At 39.8% G+C, this 19,030-nt stretch overlaps 1 protein-coding gene and 1 pseudogene across 6 annotated transcripts in view; one reads left to right on the top strand and one right to left on the bottom strand.

The window, feature by feature from the left end:
* The first annotated feature begins 266 nt into the window (after positions 1 to 266).
* Positions 267 to 19,030, top strand: part of Atp13a3 (ATPase 13A3) — an 80,133-nt gene continuing 61,369 nt past the window's right edge. For 5 of the 6 annotated variants that reach the window (XM_055624977.1, XM_055624979.1, XM_055624981.1 and 2 more), the window contains exon 1: positions 292 to 310. The gene's annotated coding sequence lies outside the window, so the exon portion shown is untranslated. Of the gene's footprint in view, positions 311 to 19,030 lie in introns of all 6 variants that reach the window. The other variant, XM_055624978.1, reaches the window with a different exon arrangement.
* On the bottom strand, positions 9,427 to 10,543 carry LOC129689820 (hsp90 co-chaperone Cdc37-like; annotated as a pseudogene).

The raw sequence follows: 19,030 nt of genomic DNA, 5'->3' as shown, positions 1-19,030 counted from the left end.
GCAGTGTATTACCCTAGCTATCAGCACACTTTACACCGATAACCGAGGCCCAGAAAGGAAAGTGACTTCGGGCTTGATGAGGTGTCAGTGAACTCCAGATAGTAAAGAGAAAGGCACAGTCAGACCGTTGGCCGGATGATATCTTTTTTGCTGGGGTGTGGAGTTGGGGCGGGGAGGAATTGCTTTGGAGATTGACAGTAACTGTTTGGGGCTTCCCAATTTGGAAAGCTTTTGTGACAGGTGTTCATTGTTTACTTTTCCCTTAGGTCTGACAGAAGCATCCTAAGATCTTGGTGTCTGGACATAAGAGGTATGAATCACTTATATAATTAACTACTAATCATTAATGTTTTAGAGCTATGTTTAGCGGTTATATTACTGCAAAATGAATGGGTATGAACTCATAAACCTAGAAACTGACATGATTCTAAACTGAATGGAACATACTTGAGTATTTTAAGGGTGATTTTTTTGATATATGAAGCAGGACCTTAGGATTTGTTTAAATCGAAGGAAATTGGGGACATTGGTGATGAAAGCCCTTCTAGAGGGTTTGTGGCTAACATGAAAGCTTGTTAGTACTTTTAAGTATTTTTATTTATGTCTGAGAATGTGTGTCACATGTGTGGAGGCCATGCCCTTTGGAACTGGAATTAAACAATTAAACAGATGGTTGTGAGCTACCTGCTGTGGGTGCTGGGAGTCGAACTCAGGTCCCCTGTAAACACCTTTTTACTGCTGAGCCATCTCCCTGTTTCCAATGTGATTTTATTTTGGAAGGGCCAGTACCTCATTAAAAGTGCTCCACCTTTGATTAGAACCAAGCCTTTTTGTTAAAACACAACAATTTTGTTTCACTTTTTTTTTTTTTTTTTTCTTGAGTATTGCAGGTTTACTGAATAGGCTATAGTTGCCAAAGTAGATATCCCATTCCGGTTTGACAGCAACTTAGTTCATCAGTTTCTGGAAGTTTTCTGAAATAGTAAACCTATTAATGATTGTAAAGAAAATGAGAACAAGGTTTGGCTGTGTGCAGTCTAGGTTGGCCTCTAGTTCATGGTCCTGCCCTGCCACTGTTCACAGTGGCATCACATGCAGCACCGCTATGTCTAGTCTAGAGGATAATTTTTGCTTTCCTGATACAGTGTCTGCTCCCCTGCTCCCAATCTAAATTTTCATCATTAGATTAGGCTGAGGGTGAAGGTGAAGAGGTTGAGATTTTTATACATTGTTAGAACAGCAATACCTGTTTTGGCTTGTGGTATTGGGCAGGGAAAGTGATATTTTTATGTTTCATTTAAGTAGTGCAGTTATAATTAGATGAAAATATTAAGTAGCGGTGTATTTTTTGAAAACAAAGTTGAAAAGCTTCACGTTGTTGGCATGCTGTGTTGTAGGATGATTGATTTCTTTGCCCAGGCCAATCAGATATTGAAGTTTCATTTGTGTTTTTAGCTGGGCGGTTCTCGCCTGTGATCCCAGCACACAGGGAGGAGGTGGATCTCTGTGAGTTCGAGGCCAGCCTGGTCAAGTCCAGGACAGCCAAGGCAAGATAGAGAAACCCTGTCTTGAAAATTTACGTTTTAATTTAGAACTAGTTTGAAATAATATAAATTTCTATATTTTAAGCCTTAGCTTAAAATTCTTCTATTCAGAATTCCTAGGTAGCTGGCATTATAAACCTGTCACTCCAGGCCTTGAAAACCATAGTTAGAGTGAAACTTGTTCCTTAAGAGTCGCCTGGTTCTGTTATCAGTTATTATCATTAACAAAGTTTAGCTGGTTTAGTTTGCCCTTAATAACTGTGGAATGTCAGCTTCCCAAATGTTTTATTGGTTTTAAAAAATTATTTTTATGTTATGTGCATTGGTTTTGTCTACGTGTATGTCTGTATGTGAGGCTGTGGATTCCCTGGAACTGGAGTTATAGACAGTTGTTAGCTGTCATGAGGGTGCTGGTAATTCAACCTAGGTCCTCTGAACTGTTGAATCATCTCTCCAGCCCAAAATGTTTTTTTCTTTTTTTTTTTTTTTTCAAATATTGATTCTTCTCTGAATAAGTGTTTGGGGTTAGGGGTATAGCTCAGTTAGTAAAGTGCATGCTACTATGTGAGGCCCTTGGTGTGGTGTCAGATTCTTGCAATTTGTGCAGGAGGCATCAGAACTTCAAGGCCTCCTCAGCCACAGACTTAATTTAGGGCTAGCCTGGCCTAAATGAAACTCTGTTTCAAAAAAAAAAAAAGAAGAAGAAAAAGGAATGTGTGTTGACACTAGAGAAAATTATAATAGAAAGATTTGTTCATGGGATTTGGGAATGAGACCTGACTGACCACTGATTTTCTTGACTTTGTCAATGCCTATGATTATTGTGTGCTATGCTCTAAAGCAAATATATGATAATTGCTGAACTTTATTTTCTAGATGAGGAAATGGAAGTTTTGCAATAGGTTCCTAGTCATACTTTCACAAACCTAGAAATAAGAACTCCATGGTGTAGACAGTAATATTAAACTTAGCTTGTGGTTGTCTTCAGAGTTCTTAAACTATAGTTGCTTAGCTGCTTTTTTTTTTTCCTCTTTCTTGTTTCATTTTGATTTACAAAGAATATTTCAAAGAGGCTTAAGAGTAAACGAGCCTATGTAAAGAAAGGAACACTCAGCTCACTCTTCCTGGCACTTAGAGTTCTTTCTTCCCGTTCTGTGCATTGTGCTTCTATATCATGCATGGTAGCTTTGTAACCACTGAAGAGCATGCTTCATTCCTGAAATAAACAGTAAGCTTAGCAATATGCTGGAATCGCATTCCTGCACTCATGGAACCCAGTCAGTGGTCAGACTGAGAACAAGCAGAGACAGGAGAGCAAACTGGAATTTGGTCTTCTGTATTTTTTTTTCTCAGTGTTGGGTGATGGTCAAATAAAAATCTGAAGGACAGCCGAAGTCTTGGAAGACAGAAAATAGAATTTCAGAGTTATCTTAATAACATGGTCTTAATGTAAAATGAATTCTGTTTTGTGGTATTTGAATTTGAATTAGGGCTTCACAGATGATAAGCAGACATTATTCAGAGCTACATCCCCAGCCCCTTTTGTGTGTTTTTTAATAAACTTTTTTGGCATACGGTCTTAATGCTCTTGAGCAGGTTGGCTGGCCTTAGCTTAAAATTCTCCTATTCAGAATTCCTAAGTAGCTGGCATTATAAACCTGTCACTCCAGGCCTGTAAAACAATTGTTTGGTAGTATACTTGGTGGCCTACACTAACTATAAGTACTAAATGTGAGACCTTGTATGAGAGTAGAGTTAGGAGCTTATCATTGACAAGAACACTCTTTAAAAATGGTTCAGAGGTATGCTAAAAGTGGTTAATCTAGTGTTCAACATCTGTTAAATTTATAAACTCAGTGTACCCTAGAAGTCTAGTGATGAAATGTATTCTGAATACAATAGTATCTCTTCTGTACAGCCCCCATCCATAGCTTAACCTTCTGTAGTTTCATTTAACCATCATTCAGCTGTGTTTTGAAAATATTAAATGGAAAATTCCAGAAATAATCTAGATCAGTGGTCCTCAACCTGTGGGTTTCAACTCCTTTGGCAAACATCTATCTCCAAAAATATTTTTATTATAATTCATATCAGTAGCAAAATTAAACCTATGAAGTAACAACAAAAATAATTTTATGATTGGGGGTCATCATACCACGAGGATCACAGCGTTAGGACGGTTGCGAACACTGATCTAGGCACTTGAGTTTTGTGTTATTTTGAGTAGTGATGAAATTTTGCACTGCCTATTGTTCTGGCCTAGCTGTGAGTCACCTGTTGATCCAATAGACTCACTGTCAGTGCCTGTTTATTGCTTATTAGCCATTGTAAGCATCCCGCTTATTTATGTAGCTAGTAATTCATATTATCCAAAGGAACTAGAAATTGCTTCCCTTAAATTAAAGGTAAGATATTTTAAAAGGAAAATAAATGGAAAAATCACATTCACATAGTTTCCAGTATAATATAGTGTTAACTTGCTTCGTTATTGTTGATAATCTTACTGTGCTTAATTTATAAATTAAGCTTCATGTCTGTATGGAAGAAAACAATATTTTATGTGTGCACTGTCTAGCTGCTTTAGGGGACTACTGTATACCGTATCTGATCTGGTTAAATCTTGATCTAAGAGGTAGGCTACAGAATTTAGCCTTTGTTTTTTGTTGTTGTTAATTTGTCTATTATTATTATTATTATTATTATTATTTTACTTTGCGTTATTTGAAGTTAACTGGCCTTTATATACAGAGAGTGGCCATGTTGTTGGATTTTTCAATTCTCATACTTTGAGAGAGAAGTTCAGAATTCAGGTACATGTTTAATTTCTAGTTTTAGGTTAAAACTTTAGGTTAAAGGTTAAAAAAAAAAAGAAACCCAAGCATTCTGGGCTTATAATAGTTTTTTTAAAAACTTTAATTTATTTTATGAGTGTTTTGCCTGCATGTATGTCTGTATACCACATGTGTGCCTTATGCCTAAGGAGGCTATAAGGGATCATCTGATCCTGGAACTGGGGTTATGAATGGTTATGAACTACCTTGTGCTTGCTAGGAATTGAATCTAAGTTTTGCAAGAGCAACATGTGCTGTTTTGTTTGTTCATTTGTTTGTTTTTGGCAGGGTGTTTCTGAGACAGGGTCTCTGTGTCGTCCTGGAGCTCAAAATGTAGAGCAGTATCGCCTTGTATTTACAGATATCCTCCTGCCTCTGCCTCTTAAGTGCTGGGATTAAAGGATGTGCCACCATGCTTAGCTGCTACAAGTGCTTTTGACTGCTGAGCTATTTCTCCAGCTCTGTTTTTATTTTTATTTATGTTTTTAGTTATTGGCATGTGTCTGTCTATTCCTGTTTGTGCATAGGAGTCCAGGTGCCTGCAGAGGCCAGGGGTGTTAGCTCTCCTGGGAGTTGGAGTTGCAGGCTGTTGTGAGCTGCCTGATGTGGGTGTTTGAAATCAAACTTGAGGACTCTGGAAGAGCAGTGTGTGCCTTCTCCCAGCCCCAGCTTAATCTTGAATAAAGTAGATATTTAAAAGATAGAAGTGGGCAAGAGAGGTGGCTCAGCCTTAAAAGCACTAACTGCTCCTGTGGAGGTTCACTTCTCAGTACCCACATGGGGCTCCAGTTCCAGGGGATCCGATGCCTTCCTCTGACCTCCATGGGAACCTGCACACATGTACATACATACACACATTAAAAAAAAAAAGATAGAAATGTCCTGAAGTTAATGATAATCTGATAACCATTAAGGCATTTAGAATATTGGCATTACTGATATTAACATTTTCTCTTTTCTTTTTTTCTAGCATGTATGGCTGGGCACAGTGCTGTGAGCCTGTAGTTCATGATGGGGGAGCGGGCGAAGGCATGAGGATGATTATTGCTAGTAGTTCAGAACCAGCCTGGGAAGCTTACTGAGACTTTGACCCCAAAGTCAAAACAATTTGGGTATGGTAGTGCTGGTAATCCCAAGAGAGGCTGACACAAGGCTCACTGAAGATTCAAGGCCAGCCTAGGCTATACCCAACAAGACCCTGATTAATAGTAACAATAACAGAAAGCATAAAGTATCATGGATAGTAATTGATAAAGGCATGACTATGACTAACACAGTTTAATATTTATTTTTATGATAATTACTACTTTTATGATAATTACTTTTATGATAATTACATAGAAAAATGGGAGTGAAGAAGAGATCTAGTCAAAAATGCAGATATGGGGGGCTGGAGAGGTGGCTTAGTGGTTAAGAGCACTGGCTCTTCCAGAGGTCCTGAGTTCAACTCTCCAGCAACCACATGGTGGCTCATGACCATCTGTAATGGGATCTGATGCTCTGTTCTGTCATGCACGTGTGCGTACAGATAAAGCTCTCATATACATAAATAAATATATTTTTAAAAAATGCAGATATGAAACAAAAGCTATGTGAGGATGGAAATTTTTGGAGCGTTCCACAGAACAGTTCTAACACCAAATTGATTACATCTTAGACCCAAAGGTCATATTGGGTGCTTTGGTAGAATCTGAAGTGGTAAAACAGCTTAAAATAAATAGATCTTAGGGTAGGAAATTAATCTGTTAGTTACAACTTTCTCTTATATTCTATGAATCGTCCTTTGGAATGAATGACCACGTGACACAGAATGTTAGGAAAGAAACTTAGACCAAATTGTGCCTTAATGTTAGGGTAGATCTACTCTCATTTAGTGTTTTGTGGGTTTTGTTTTTGTTTTGTTTTTTTCCACATAAGCATTGGGCCTTAAAGTAAAGGTCCAAGCGTAGGAAATAACAATGCTGAAAGGTAACAGACTATTTAGACTGGCTCGTTCTTACAGAAGAAGCTGGAGTCTGGGGAGGAAACAGCAGCATGTTAGTAAGTGTTCTGGGTTGAATTCCTGTCCTTCTTGGTCAGGTAGGTGTTCTTTTCTTCAGGGTCGTTATTCTGTGCTCTAGTAGTGGCACTGTAATCAGCCTGGCAGAGGTGAAGATACTCTGAAGAGACACGTGTGTATGTTGGGCTATTGAAACAGTGGTCCCACCAAAACTGGAGCTCCCTCACGAATCTCATGTTAGGAGAAGGGAAAGCCTAAAGCCTAAGCCCCTTGGCGAGGAGATGGAGGATAGGGGGACAGACAAAACACTCCTGCAAAGAAATTTACAACTTCTCTCCCTTAGAGGAGAGAAAGGGCAGAACTACATCTAGATCTGGACTGGTTAGTAGGAATACAGAACGCTAGCCCTTTCTTAAACTTTAACCTCATGTTAAGACCCAAAAGATGGGCTTGGCTGGGGATCGCTTTATCCCTTCTCCCACTATTTGGCTGTTTCAGTTGGCTTACTGCATACATATGGATGGCTGAGGCACAGGCTGTGATCCTAAGACCATAACAGCACATCTAAGAATTCACTGTGCTGATACTCTATGACCCCTTAGGGGCCACATATCAGATATCCTGCATGCCAGATATTTACATGATCATAACAGCAGAAAAATCACAGTTATCAAATGGCAATAAAAAACTTTACGGTTGGGGGCCACCACAATGTGAGGTTGAGACCCACTCTACTCTTTGGAGAATCAGCTTTTTGTTTGCTTTTTTCAAGACAAGTTTTCACTGTGTAGCCCCAAACTCAAAAGGTCTGCCTGCGTCTGCCTCTGGAGTGCTGGAATTAATAGCTCTTGGAGAATCAACCTTTAAGAGTTGTCTTTGATTGCTTGTCAAAATTTTAAACTTTTTTCTTAATCATTTTTTCCCTTTAAAAATTTTGTGTGCATAGGTGTTTTGGTTCCATGTAAGTTTGTACACCTTGTGCATGCCTGGCGCTCTTGAGGCCAGAAATGGGTATGAGAACCTCTGGTATTAGAGTAACAGATGGTTCTGGGTTCTGGGAATTGAACCCAGCTCTTCTGCAAGAGTAGCCAGTGTTAAGGTAGGTTGGCCTTGAAGCCACATAGATCCGTAGAGCAGACTGCCCCTGCCTCCCAGAGTGCTGGGATTTCAGGCATGCCACTGCCCCCAACCCTTGTGTGATTTATCTGTCTCTTTGTGCTGCCTGGCATCTCTCTCAGTTTCTTCATTTTTACTTCTCTCTTTTTTTTTTTGTACAAAAATAATTTTATGTGACGTAAGGTACACAGTAATATAAAATAAAGATATACAAGTATTACACTTATTGATAATAAATCATAAATTTACTGTAGGACATATTTGGATTGATAAGCATGATTTTTCCCATTAATGAGATGGACATGCTTTTTTCTTATTTTTTTTTTAATTAAATTTTCTTCTTCATTTTCTTACGCAGAGATTAAGTTTAGGTTTGTCAGCTTTTAGAACTTAATGCCTTTCTAGGTAGCCATGAAAATCTGAAGTTTTCCTAGGATTATACCAAAGAATGAAACATAATGAAAAGGCTAACTAAAAGTTGAGACTATTAGGAGGCTGTTGGTACTGTGTAGTGTGTGAGTGTACTTGCCATATGTGTGTGTGCATATAGGTGCACATGTATGCAGGTATTGTATGCACATATGAGCATACTTGTGTGGAGGCCAAAGACAACCTCAAGTATTTCTCAGTGGCCATTTGCCTTTGTATTTGTATGTGGGTATGTTTTTGGTCAGAGGTTGACATTGGGTTTTTTTTTTTTTTGTGGCTTCCCCACTTTACTTTTTTGAGACAAGGTCTTTCTCACCAATCCTGGAGCTCGCAGATTGGCTAGAATGTCTGGAAGTAAGCTCTTGGCTCTACCTGTCTCCCTTGCAAGCCCTAGGGTTACAGATGGCCTGCCCTGTCTAGCTTTTGAATGGGGCCTAGTGAACAGAACTTAGCTCTTAATGCTTGTGCACCAAGACTTCTCTCTGAGCTGTCTGCAGCCTTCGACCTTGTGTATGTGTGTGTGTTTTTTCTCAGGTTCCTGATTCCTGGAGGAGGTTGTGAGCTACCTGATAATAATGGGTGCTGGAAACCAAACCTGGGTCTTCTAGAGGAACATGAAGTGCTCTTCTAAGCCATCTCTCAAGCTCCTGTTCTACCTTAATAGGTTTTTTGTTTTGTTTTGTTTTTTTAAATGTTTTATATTGCATCTTATGTGACTTGTCTTTATGTATGTCTCTGTGTACCATGTGTACATGTTCCTAGTACCTGTGGAAGCCAGAAGAGAGTGTTGGACTCTCTAGAACTGAAGTTTAGAGTTTCTTGTGAGCCACCATGTGGGTGCTGGGAATTGAACATGTACCCTCTTGAAGAACAGATGGTGCTTTCTTTTGTTTTTTGAGACAGATTTTTTTCTGTGTAGTCCTGGCTGTCCTGGAACTAACTCACTCTATAGACCAGGTTGGCCTTGAGCATATCTCTGCCTCCCAAATGCTGGGATTAAAGACATAAGCCACCACCACTGCCCCTTTTTTAGTCAGTGCTCTTAACCACTGAACCATATCTCCAACCCCTCTATCTCCCCCCCTCACACACACCTGGAACTGTTTATTGGGCATTGTTGCCAGCTGCAGGACAGAAAGCTAGACAAAAGAAAAACAATGACAACAGACCCATAGGGACAGACCCTGACCAGCTGGGGACATGTGTATCCCCAACCTGGTGGACCAACCTGGCAATTGCTGCCCCTCCCCAGAACCAGGACTTTGGCACAATGCTAATGGGGTTGGGGAGGCTGCAGACAGCAGAGCCCCTCAACCCGAAGCAGAGGGTCGGACGAATGCTGGTGACAAGCCAGAGACAGGGGATGTGGGTCAGGCCGTGGACCACTTCTGCTGTGAGGAGCAGCAGAAGTAAAGGAAGTTGGGAGCTCAGGACATGGTGGCTAGGTTTCCTTTTCTGGAGAAAGGCCCACAGAAGCCTGTAGGCCGGTGGCAGTGGCTAGGGCAGGTCATGCACTGACATCTTTCTCGTTGCCACTTTGGGGACAGCTTCTAGCAATGAGTCCCCGGGGCCTGCCTCATCCCCCTCCTTGGCCTCACTAGACTTGGGGACCCAGACTTGGTCTCACCAGACTTGGAGGCCAGAATCGATACATTGCTGCATGTGATACTTGGCATTGGTGCAATCCATCTTGCTGTTGGCATCTTGCAGCATCTGTACATCCTTCGCATCAAAGCACTTCTGCAGCTCCCCAGGCAGGGACTGGTAGACCTCCACCAGGGCCCAGCCTCTTCTTGTGCTCCTCCTCCTCATACTCCTTCATGGCCTTCTCTAGTCATAGCTTGACATGGCCCCGAACATGCTCATTAAAGGCCTCCAGTTCATACTTGAAGCCCTCCATGTATTGCTGGTCAGCGATCTTGATCGTGGTGAAAAACTGCCAGAAGCAGGCCCGGGGGTTGACCTTCAGACTCTTGGCCAGCTCCAGGATAACTGCATCACCATGGTCTGGTGTGCCACCTGCTCCATCAGTGCACATTTCTCTTCCACTTCCAGGTCAGTGCACCAGATAACCAGGTAGCTGGCTGTCTCCTCACACATCAGGTGGCCATTGTCTGATAGGTATTTCTGGATGTCATCTCAGTGGTGGAGCATGCCGAAATGTTTGATCTGTTTCTCGTACTTTTCTTGTGTTTCTGCTCCCTTGTCTCCTCTGAGTCTTCTTCTGCCTCCTTAGGCTTGCTGAAACCATCTTTGCTGAGTATGTCCACATTTCAGGGCATGTTCTTCTTGCCCATGTCCTCCAGCCTCTGCTCCCAGCTTCGCTTCTCTTTGCACAGCTGCTGTGCCTAAGCGCAAAGCTGCTCAAGCTCCACCTGGCCACTGCCTTCAGCCACTTAAAGCTCCTTCAGCTTGCTGCCTACGGCAGCCCTGGTCCATTCCTCTTTCTCCTGAAACTGCTCCATGTCTTCCATCCCGGCTTGGTGCCGCCAGCGGAAGAGGCTGGCCGTGTTGATGTTGGGGTGCGTCTCTTCATCATCGTCCAATACCTCAATGTGATCCCAAACACTATAGACCCCTATGTTTGCCGCAGAGGCCCCCTCTATTTTTTTTTTAAAGACCATTTCTCTTACTCACTATTCTGAGACTTAGCTGGCCAATGATCCTTAGGGATCTGCCTGTCTCTAGGCTGAGCCCAAACTCTGGTTATTTTGCATTGGTTCTGGTCCTTTTAACACAAGTCTTTGCAAGTTACTTTACCTGCTAAACCCTATTCCCCAGTCCCCAGCTGTCACTTCTAATATGCAGAATAACGCTTGAGCAGTGGTTCTCAACCTGTGGGTCATAGCCCCCTTGGGGTCACATATCAGATAATCCCCATACCAGATATTTACATTATGATTCATAACAGTAGCAAAATTATAGTTAGGAAGTATGTTTGGGATCACCACATCATTAGGGGCACCACATCAAAGAGGAATTAATTTGAGGGACATAAATAACATTGTGATGAGTTTGTATAGGGAGGGTTACAGGTCAGGAAGGAATCTGGCTAAGTTAGTTGGAAAGGGCCTATAGAGTTGAAATGTGAGAGCATGCCCACACCCAAAATTTATTGTAAGATTTTGCCCAGAAAAAGAAGAAAAAGTCCACCTCTGGTTTTACCTCATTACATTGATTTGATATACATTACTGGGTGCTAGCTTGATTCTCAGCCTTCAGCTTTTAAGTCTAAGTTTGATGTCTTTAGTAACCGCTCTGACAGTTGGAGTAGTGGGGAAAAGTGGTAGGAGTCCTCTACCAGGAGATAGAAAGAACAGTCAAAGAAATCTTAGCGGCTTGAGTTGGCTTGAAGGATTCATAGCAGCTCCTCAGCCAGACTAGGTTTGGGAAGGCATTCTTGGCAGAAGGAGTATTGTGTACAGAAGAATGGAGTCAGGAAGTGGTAGGGCAATTTGAAAAGCTGCAAATTGTGCTCTGTGTGAAAGGGATGTAAAGTTTGTGTGAATGATAGCAATTGATAAGTGCCAGATTCTAAAGGCTCTTAAAAGTCTTGTAGTTTTTACTTTGGACTTCACTTCCACGTTGGTAGAGAAAGAAATACATACATGCATTGTGAGGCTTTCAGATGGTAGCTAGAGAACAGTGTTTTAACTTTGTTTAAACTACCATTTATTCAATTTCTATGAGCAGAGAATCTTTTGAAATGCTTTGGAGACACTGTTACTAATTTAGTAAATGCTGTTGCAGACAGTGGCAGGCTCCCTGAGACTTCACACAGAGAGCGTAGAGGTCATAGTTGGTTCACATATATGGATGTGAATGAAGAAGGCTAGGAAAAGGACCTGAACTGATGCAGTGTTAGTAGAGATAGAGTTTGTGAAGTTGAGTGGAAAGGGTAGAAATGGTGCCCATTTGAATATAGAAGGTGTTAAGTAGTGGAGTCTGGATTTGTAAATTTGTTGTTTTAGACAAATTACAAAGTTTGAAGGGCAGGATGTTTTGAAGAAAGGTTGAATTTTAGCTGCCTATAAACAAGCATGGAAAGGTTGAATCTGTGGGTCAGAAAATGAGAGATGAGTGCTGAAAACTGATGAGTGGTTGTTGCCATCATAGATGTTCCAGTAGTGCTATACTTTGTCCCCAGTGACATTGTTAAAAAACATACAGGGGGCATTAACAGTTAAGTGATCATAGGAAATAGTAGCTTGGTACTTGGCTGCTTTCTGTTTAGGCTAGGATAATGGAAAGTGTAGTTAAGCAGAATTGTGAGAAGTAGAAAAGGCATTTGTGGGCCATCTCGGAAGCCTGGTTACTGTTTTGTTTTGTTTTTTTTTCAGGAGTAAATGGATCAGCTTTATTTGTAGCAACAATTGGTTTAATGGATTTTTGGAAAGTAATGTGAAAAAGTACTGCCATTGTCATTCTTTAACTTGTTGTCAAGGCTTATTATTGTAGTTTTATCCCATGCTTGCCTTTCTAGAAAACAATTTTTTCTTTGCTTTAAAACCAAATGGGTACCCTGGTAAGGGGAACAGGGACTATTTCTGACATGAACTCAATGGCTGGCTCTTTGACACTCCCCCTCCCCCGGGAGGAACAGCCCTGCTAAGGCCACAGAGGAGGACTTTGCAGCCAGGCCTGAAGATACCTGATAAGCTAGGGTCAGATGAAAGGGGAGGAGGTCCTCCCCTATCTGTGGACTTTGAAAAGGGTAGGGAGAAGATGAGGGAGGGAGGGTGGGATTAGGAGGGAATGAGGGAGCAGGATACAGCTGGGATACAAAGTTAATAAATTTAACTAATTTAAAAATGTAACTAATTTAAAAAATAATTTAATTTTTTTAAAAAAAGGTACTAATTAAGAGCCTGGCATGATGGCACACACCTATAAGTAATCCCAGCACTCAGGGAGGCTAGGCAGGCGGATTTCTGAGTTCGAGGCCAGCCTGGTCTACAAAAGAGTCCAGGACAGCCAAGGCTGTATAGAGAAATTGTCTCAGAAAAAAAAAAAAAAATACATGTAATGAATTTTCTAATGAAACAAAAATTTTTTTGAAATCAGTGCAGTAATCCTGAAGCAAATCATGCTGAGTTAATGAAAGTAAGCATTAGGCTTTCTGTTAATATATGTATGTATGTATGTATAAATGTGTATGCATGTGTGTATACATAATATAAAACCAAGGTGTTGGAAGTGTAGCTTAGGTTGGTCCAGTGCTTACCTAACACATAGGAAGCCTAGGATTTTAAACCTCCCTTCTCCACATTCACCACATAATTCACCAGGCATTGTGGCTCAGGCCTGTAAGTCCAGAACTCAGGAAGTGGAGTCAGGAGGATCGGAGTATCATGAATTCCAGGTCATACCCAACAAGTTGTAGGCCAGCCTGTTATATATAAGACCTTGTTTTAAAACAGATTTCTGGGGTTTTTATCTCCCAAACATACTGAGGATTTAGGAATATAATAAATTCTCTGGACATTTTTCTTCTTATTGTTTTCTTCTTTTCTTTGTCATTATTCTCTATTTCCCTTTTATCCTGGCTCTTCCTGTCCACTCTGCTGCTGTAGTTTGTGCGTATGCTATTACTTGTTTGTGTTTGACAGTCCCACTGTAGTGTAGTCATTTTAAATACATTAGTAATAGTAGAATATGTACTTACTACTAACAATGTACATGCACCACTTAATTTTGAGAAATAAGAACAAGAATACTAACTTTGAGCATTCTGTGCAGTGACCCATGTATCACCAGTCACCTGCTGTCAGCAGCAATAACATTTATTTTAAAAGCACTCCAGTTTTAGCTCTGGTAAAACGTGGAAAATAGCAGTCTGAGAATTAATGAATTTAGATTTCAGTCATCAATTTAAATGTCAACCAAGTTATTAGTGATTTCAGTTAATAGTATAGTTTTAAGCTGACACTAATTAGCATTAAATGAGAGAACCTTCCATTTATTTATTATTCAAAGAAACCCTTAACTTTAAATCTGAATTACAGATTTTAGGTTGGAGTAATTAGACTCATTTGGCAGTTTGCCTTGTTTACATAGATAGACTTACTGAAATTCTTGTTTTCTTAATCTTTATTGTATTGTCAGTCTCTGTTATACTATTTTGCTTGTTTTAAAATAACCTTTTATTTGTTCCAGTGAGTTTTTACTTTGCAAGTCCCATTATCACCTTCAAAGGTGGGGGGAAAACAAAAAATTTACTCAGTTATGCAGAGGAACTTGAAGTCTATGATACTGGTGACCTCTACAATACTTAATTACACTTTCTGAATTAATCTTAACACTGGTGTATGCCTTACAATTCCTCCCCCTCTCTTCATGCTCCCTCCCTCTTCCAGACAGGCTCTCACTATGAAACTGTGGCTAACCTAGAATTCTGTAGATAAGGCTGGTCAGCCTGCCTCTACCTCCAGAAGGCTAGGATTAAAGCTGTGCACCTACTCCTGTCTCTGCTTGTTTTTAAATTCCTATATGCACCTTTATAATTGCTATAAAAGGTGTGGAAAGCTCATCTTTCTTTCCTTTCTTTTCTTTCTTTCTTTCTTTCTTTCTTTCTTTCTTTCTTTCTTTCTTTCTTTCTTAGCTATCTTGGTCTCTACACATAGATTTAACTCATTTGCTTTAATTTCATAAGCAGTCCATCATTCTGTTTTTGGACATTAAGATAGATTCTAAGGGGCTTAGGTTTTGTTCCAAACAGTACAGTAGGATATGTTTTATGCATACATTTCTAGTATAGATAACATATGCCCTGAATTTTAGAATTGTTCGATTTAGGTATATATAAATTTTAAACTTAAAGATGCCATCAGTCACTTTTTTAAAAAGATAATATAGATTTTTTTCCCCACTCCCCTTCCCCTTTTATTGAGGATCAAACCCAAGGTCTTGTGCATACACTAAAGCTATATACTCTTATATAACTTAGATCTTATGTAGCCTAGATTGGCTTAAACTGGTGTTTTTCCTGTCTTAGCCTCCCAAGCATTATAAGTATACACCAGCACTTCTGACTCAAATTTTTGGTTTTTCAGTACAGAGTTTGTTTCTCTGTGTGGCTTTGGCTATCCTGGAACTCACTCTGTAGACCCGGCTGGCCAGAGAACTGCCTGCCTCAAACTCCCCAGTTCTGGGAATAAAGCCCTGTGCCACCATGTCCAGATTACTTTTTATTTTTATGTAGTCCACCAGGTCAGTCTCAGAAGTCACAGTATAGCTCAGAATGACCCTAAATACCAGATCCTCTGTTTCCATTTTCAAAGTGCTGAGATTATAAGTGTTGCCACCACTATGTTAGGCTTCTCTTTTTTTTTTTTTTTTTTCTTTTTGTTAAATTTATTTTTATTTTTTATTTTTTGTTACCTGTCTATGTATCTGTATTTATTTTTTGGAGGGAGGGTCAGGGTTTCTCTTTGTAACCTGTCTTGGACTCCTTTGTAGACCAGGATGGCTTTGAACTCACAGGGATTATAGGCGTGTTCTATTGCACCTGGCTCCTAATGATTAATTCTAAGTTGATCTATAAAGTAATGAATTTTATTATGGCTTGCTCGCGCGCGCGCGCGCACACACACACACGCACACACACACACACACACACACACACACACGGGTCATTATACTTTTTTTTAATTAGTGTTCTCCCAGACTAACCTCAATTCAATCTTGGTATCAGTATTAAGGGTACACCTTGCCCCTCTCTTGTTTTTTTTTCCTCCACCAGTTTAATGGCTAAGTGTTTTACCACATACTTTTGTCTGTCTGCCTGTCTGTCTGCCTATCTATCTGTCTGTCTGTCTATGCTGGGATTTTAAAGGCCTGTGTCAATCATGCCCAGCCAACATTATGGTTTTTGTTGTACATTTCATTTTTTGCTGAGATACGTGAACATAGTGCTTCAGGAAATAACCCCCTTTCATATCGACATCTTCAGGCTTACTAGACAAATTGATGTATATAATACCTCATCTTAACCTCTGAACATTTTAGTTAATTTCAGCCATCTCTTTTTTTTCTTAGCAATATTAGGTTGCCACCTACAGTTGAAAGAATGAAAGAGCAGGTGCTTTGGTTGGTTTTTCTCTCTCTCTCTGCCAGGATCTGTACATAGCTCTGGCTGTCCTGAAGCTCAATATAGATACCAGGTTGGCCTTGAATTTAGAGAAATCCACCTGCCTCTGCCTTCTGAGTGCTGGGATTAAAGGCATGTATCACTCCATTTGGTGCCTTTGCTCTTGTAAGGCAAAACGTTTTTTTGTGATTGAATCCACCTTAGGCATTATTTCATCGGCCTTGTAGTAGTGGAGAAATTTCGACCAAGATAAGCTTAATGATATGCATAAATAGTTCTTACTGTATTGTCTGTGGACAAGTGAAAGCTAATGCTCCTGCTCTGTGATCTTTGTTTTGGAAGGTAGGATAGTCTGCTTTTTGTCTTTTTGGTTTCTTGAGACAAGGTTTCTTTGTGTGGTTGGCTGTCCTGGAACAGGTCTGTAGACTGGTTGGCTTGAACTCAGAGATCCACCTGCCTCTAAAGCTCTCAGTGCTGGGACTAAAGATATGCACCACCATTCTGGCTTTTTTTTTTTTTTTTTTTTTTTGGTGGCAGGGTGAGTACAAGGTCTCTCTCTATAGCCTGGTTGGCTTAGAATTCACTATGTAGAACAGGCAGACATGGAACTCACAGCCTTTGCCTCCTGAGTGCTGGGATTAAAAGTGTGCACCATCACACCCAGTTTCTTCTGTTCTTAATATGATGGTATACTTGCTTATTTAATTCTATAGATGAGTTCAATAAAATAAGAATTTGTAAAAAAAAAAAAAAAAAGAATTTGTAGCCAGGCAGTGGTGGCCTTTAATCAAAGGTAGGTGGATCTCTGAATTAGAGGACAGCCTGGTCTATAGAGTGTGTTCCAGAACAGCCAGAGCTATTTATCACTATATTTGTATTGTGGGTTGTTAATATTTTTACTGAGTTGAACCAAGATGTAGAAAAGAAAGGAATTTAACTAACTGTAGCTTAGTGGAAGAGCATTTGGCAAGTTTCTGTTTGGCCCTGGGTTGTGAGTTGTAGTCAAGCCCTACAATGAAACCTCATCTTAGAAAAAGGAAACAAGTGAAAGGCAATGTGCTTGTAAAGTAGCTTTGGAAATGCCAAAATGACTTGAAGATTCAGGCAGAGAGTGTTTGAAGAGTTTAGGGTGAGCCATGCATTATAGAAACAGAAGTTTATATATACATTATTCAGTCTTTTTACTCTAGCCCAGAGGATGGTTTACCAGTTGGTTAATAATACATTGACTTTTGTCTTGGGTGGCAGAGACAGTTTTCTTTCTAGGCTGTTTTTTTTTTTTTTTTTTTTTTTTTTTTGTCCAGCCAGTTTTAACTATTCTGTCTGCAGAATATTTGTTTCAAAGTCCTGCTTGCTGTAGCATTTTTTTTTCATAATGGATGGATAAGACTTTGAAATTGATCTAGTCATTATAACACTTTGCTAACTCTTAACCTTGAGCATGGAGTTTGGAAGTGTCACATGTATGAGAAAGAAATACTGACTTGAATAATTGAAAGTATCTTTGAAGCTGAGCTCAAATTTTCATGCAGCTAAAGAGACCTTGAATTTGTTTTTTTTAATTTTAATAAATTTAATTATTATTTATTATAATTTATTCACTTTGTATCCCAGCTGTGGCCCCCTCCCGCCTCTTCTCCCAATACCACCCTCCCTCCCTCTTTTCCCCCTATGCCCTTCCCCTAGCTCACTGATAGGGGAGGGCCTCCTTCCATTCTGTCTGACCCTAGCCTATCAACTCTCATTAGGCCTGGCCACATTGTCTTCCTCTGTGGCCTGGCAAGGCTACCTCCTCTTCCCCCACCAAGGGGATGTGATCAGAGGGCCAGCCACTGAGTTAATGCCAGAGACAGTTCCCGTTCCCCTTACTAGGGCCCCACTTGGAGACTGAATCTATGGGCTACATCTGAGCAGGGGTTTCATGAGACCTTGAATTCTTGATCTTCCTACCGCTCTCCCAACACTAGCATTACAGCATGCACCATTATTTTTTAAATTAAATTAAATTAAATTAAATTTTAGGTTTGCATACAAAATAGTTTTTAATATGGTGCTTTTATATATATGTCATTGTCTCACCCTATTACTTCTCCACTGCCTTTCCCCTTTCCTCCTTAAATAGACATCTTAAAAATGTAAACTGTTTGGGTGGTATGGCATATGCTTATAATCCCAACACTCTGGAGGTAGAGGCTCCAGGTCAGCCTTAGTTGCATAGGAAGTTGGAGGGCAGCCTGAGTTACCTGAGACTCTGTCTTTAAAACATCAGCCAACCAACCAAACAAACTTTCATATAAACTGTTTTGTTTCATGAGGACAGTGTTAACCATATGGGATACCTGTAAATAAAAATGCCCATTTTAAAAATAATATATATAATAAGTGATTTTAAAATAGTGTGGGCTGAACTCATGCTTCATATTATTCCCAATATAGGTAATTATATTGTTATGGCCTAATTATAACTTACCTTGTTATACCTATCACATTGCAGTATATAATATAGAAAAAACATTATACAAAAAGTTTACTTGAAAAATGTAAGTACAGTTTTGGTTTGGTGTGTATTGGACACAATAGTCTTCCTTAAGCCTAAACACAGAAACAAAAGCATGTATTATAAGAGAAAGTCTGAGATGGGAAGTGATAAAGTGGTCATTGCTAAAACCTTTGTTAAAATTTAGCTGGTATCTGTAAAATTTCCATGTATTCATTAAGCTATATTATGTCATTTGTATTGTTAGGAGCTGATTTGAAGTTCAGTTCTGTCCTCAGAGTTGTCACAGATTTTGGTACTCTTTTTACATAGGGATTTATATAGACAGAACTTAAGTGTTCCAGGACACATTTTATTTCAGTAGCACAAAATAGAAATTTTGAATTGTGGGTTTGTGTGGGTGCTATAAATTTAAATAATATTGAGAATGTCAGTTGCTGTGTTTATAATCAGGATCTTATCTCCCGAAAAAAAAAAGGGGGTTAAATGTTTGTTTATAAAGTTTCATTTGTGTATATAGATCAT

The sequence above is a fragment of the Psammomys obesus genome, unplaced genomic scaffold (assembly GCF_907164565.1).
Source record: "Psammomys obesus unplaced genomic scaffold, mPsaObe1.curated_primary_1811, whole genome shotgun sequence".
NCBI classification, from domain to species: domain Eukaryota; kingdom Metazoa; phylum Chordata; class Mammalia; order Rodentia; family Muridae; genus Psammomys; species Psammomys obesus.
This window is presented reverse-complemented; position numbering and strand designations above follow the sequence as displayed.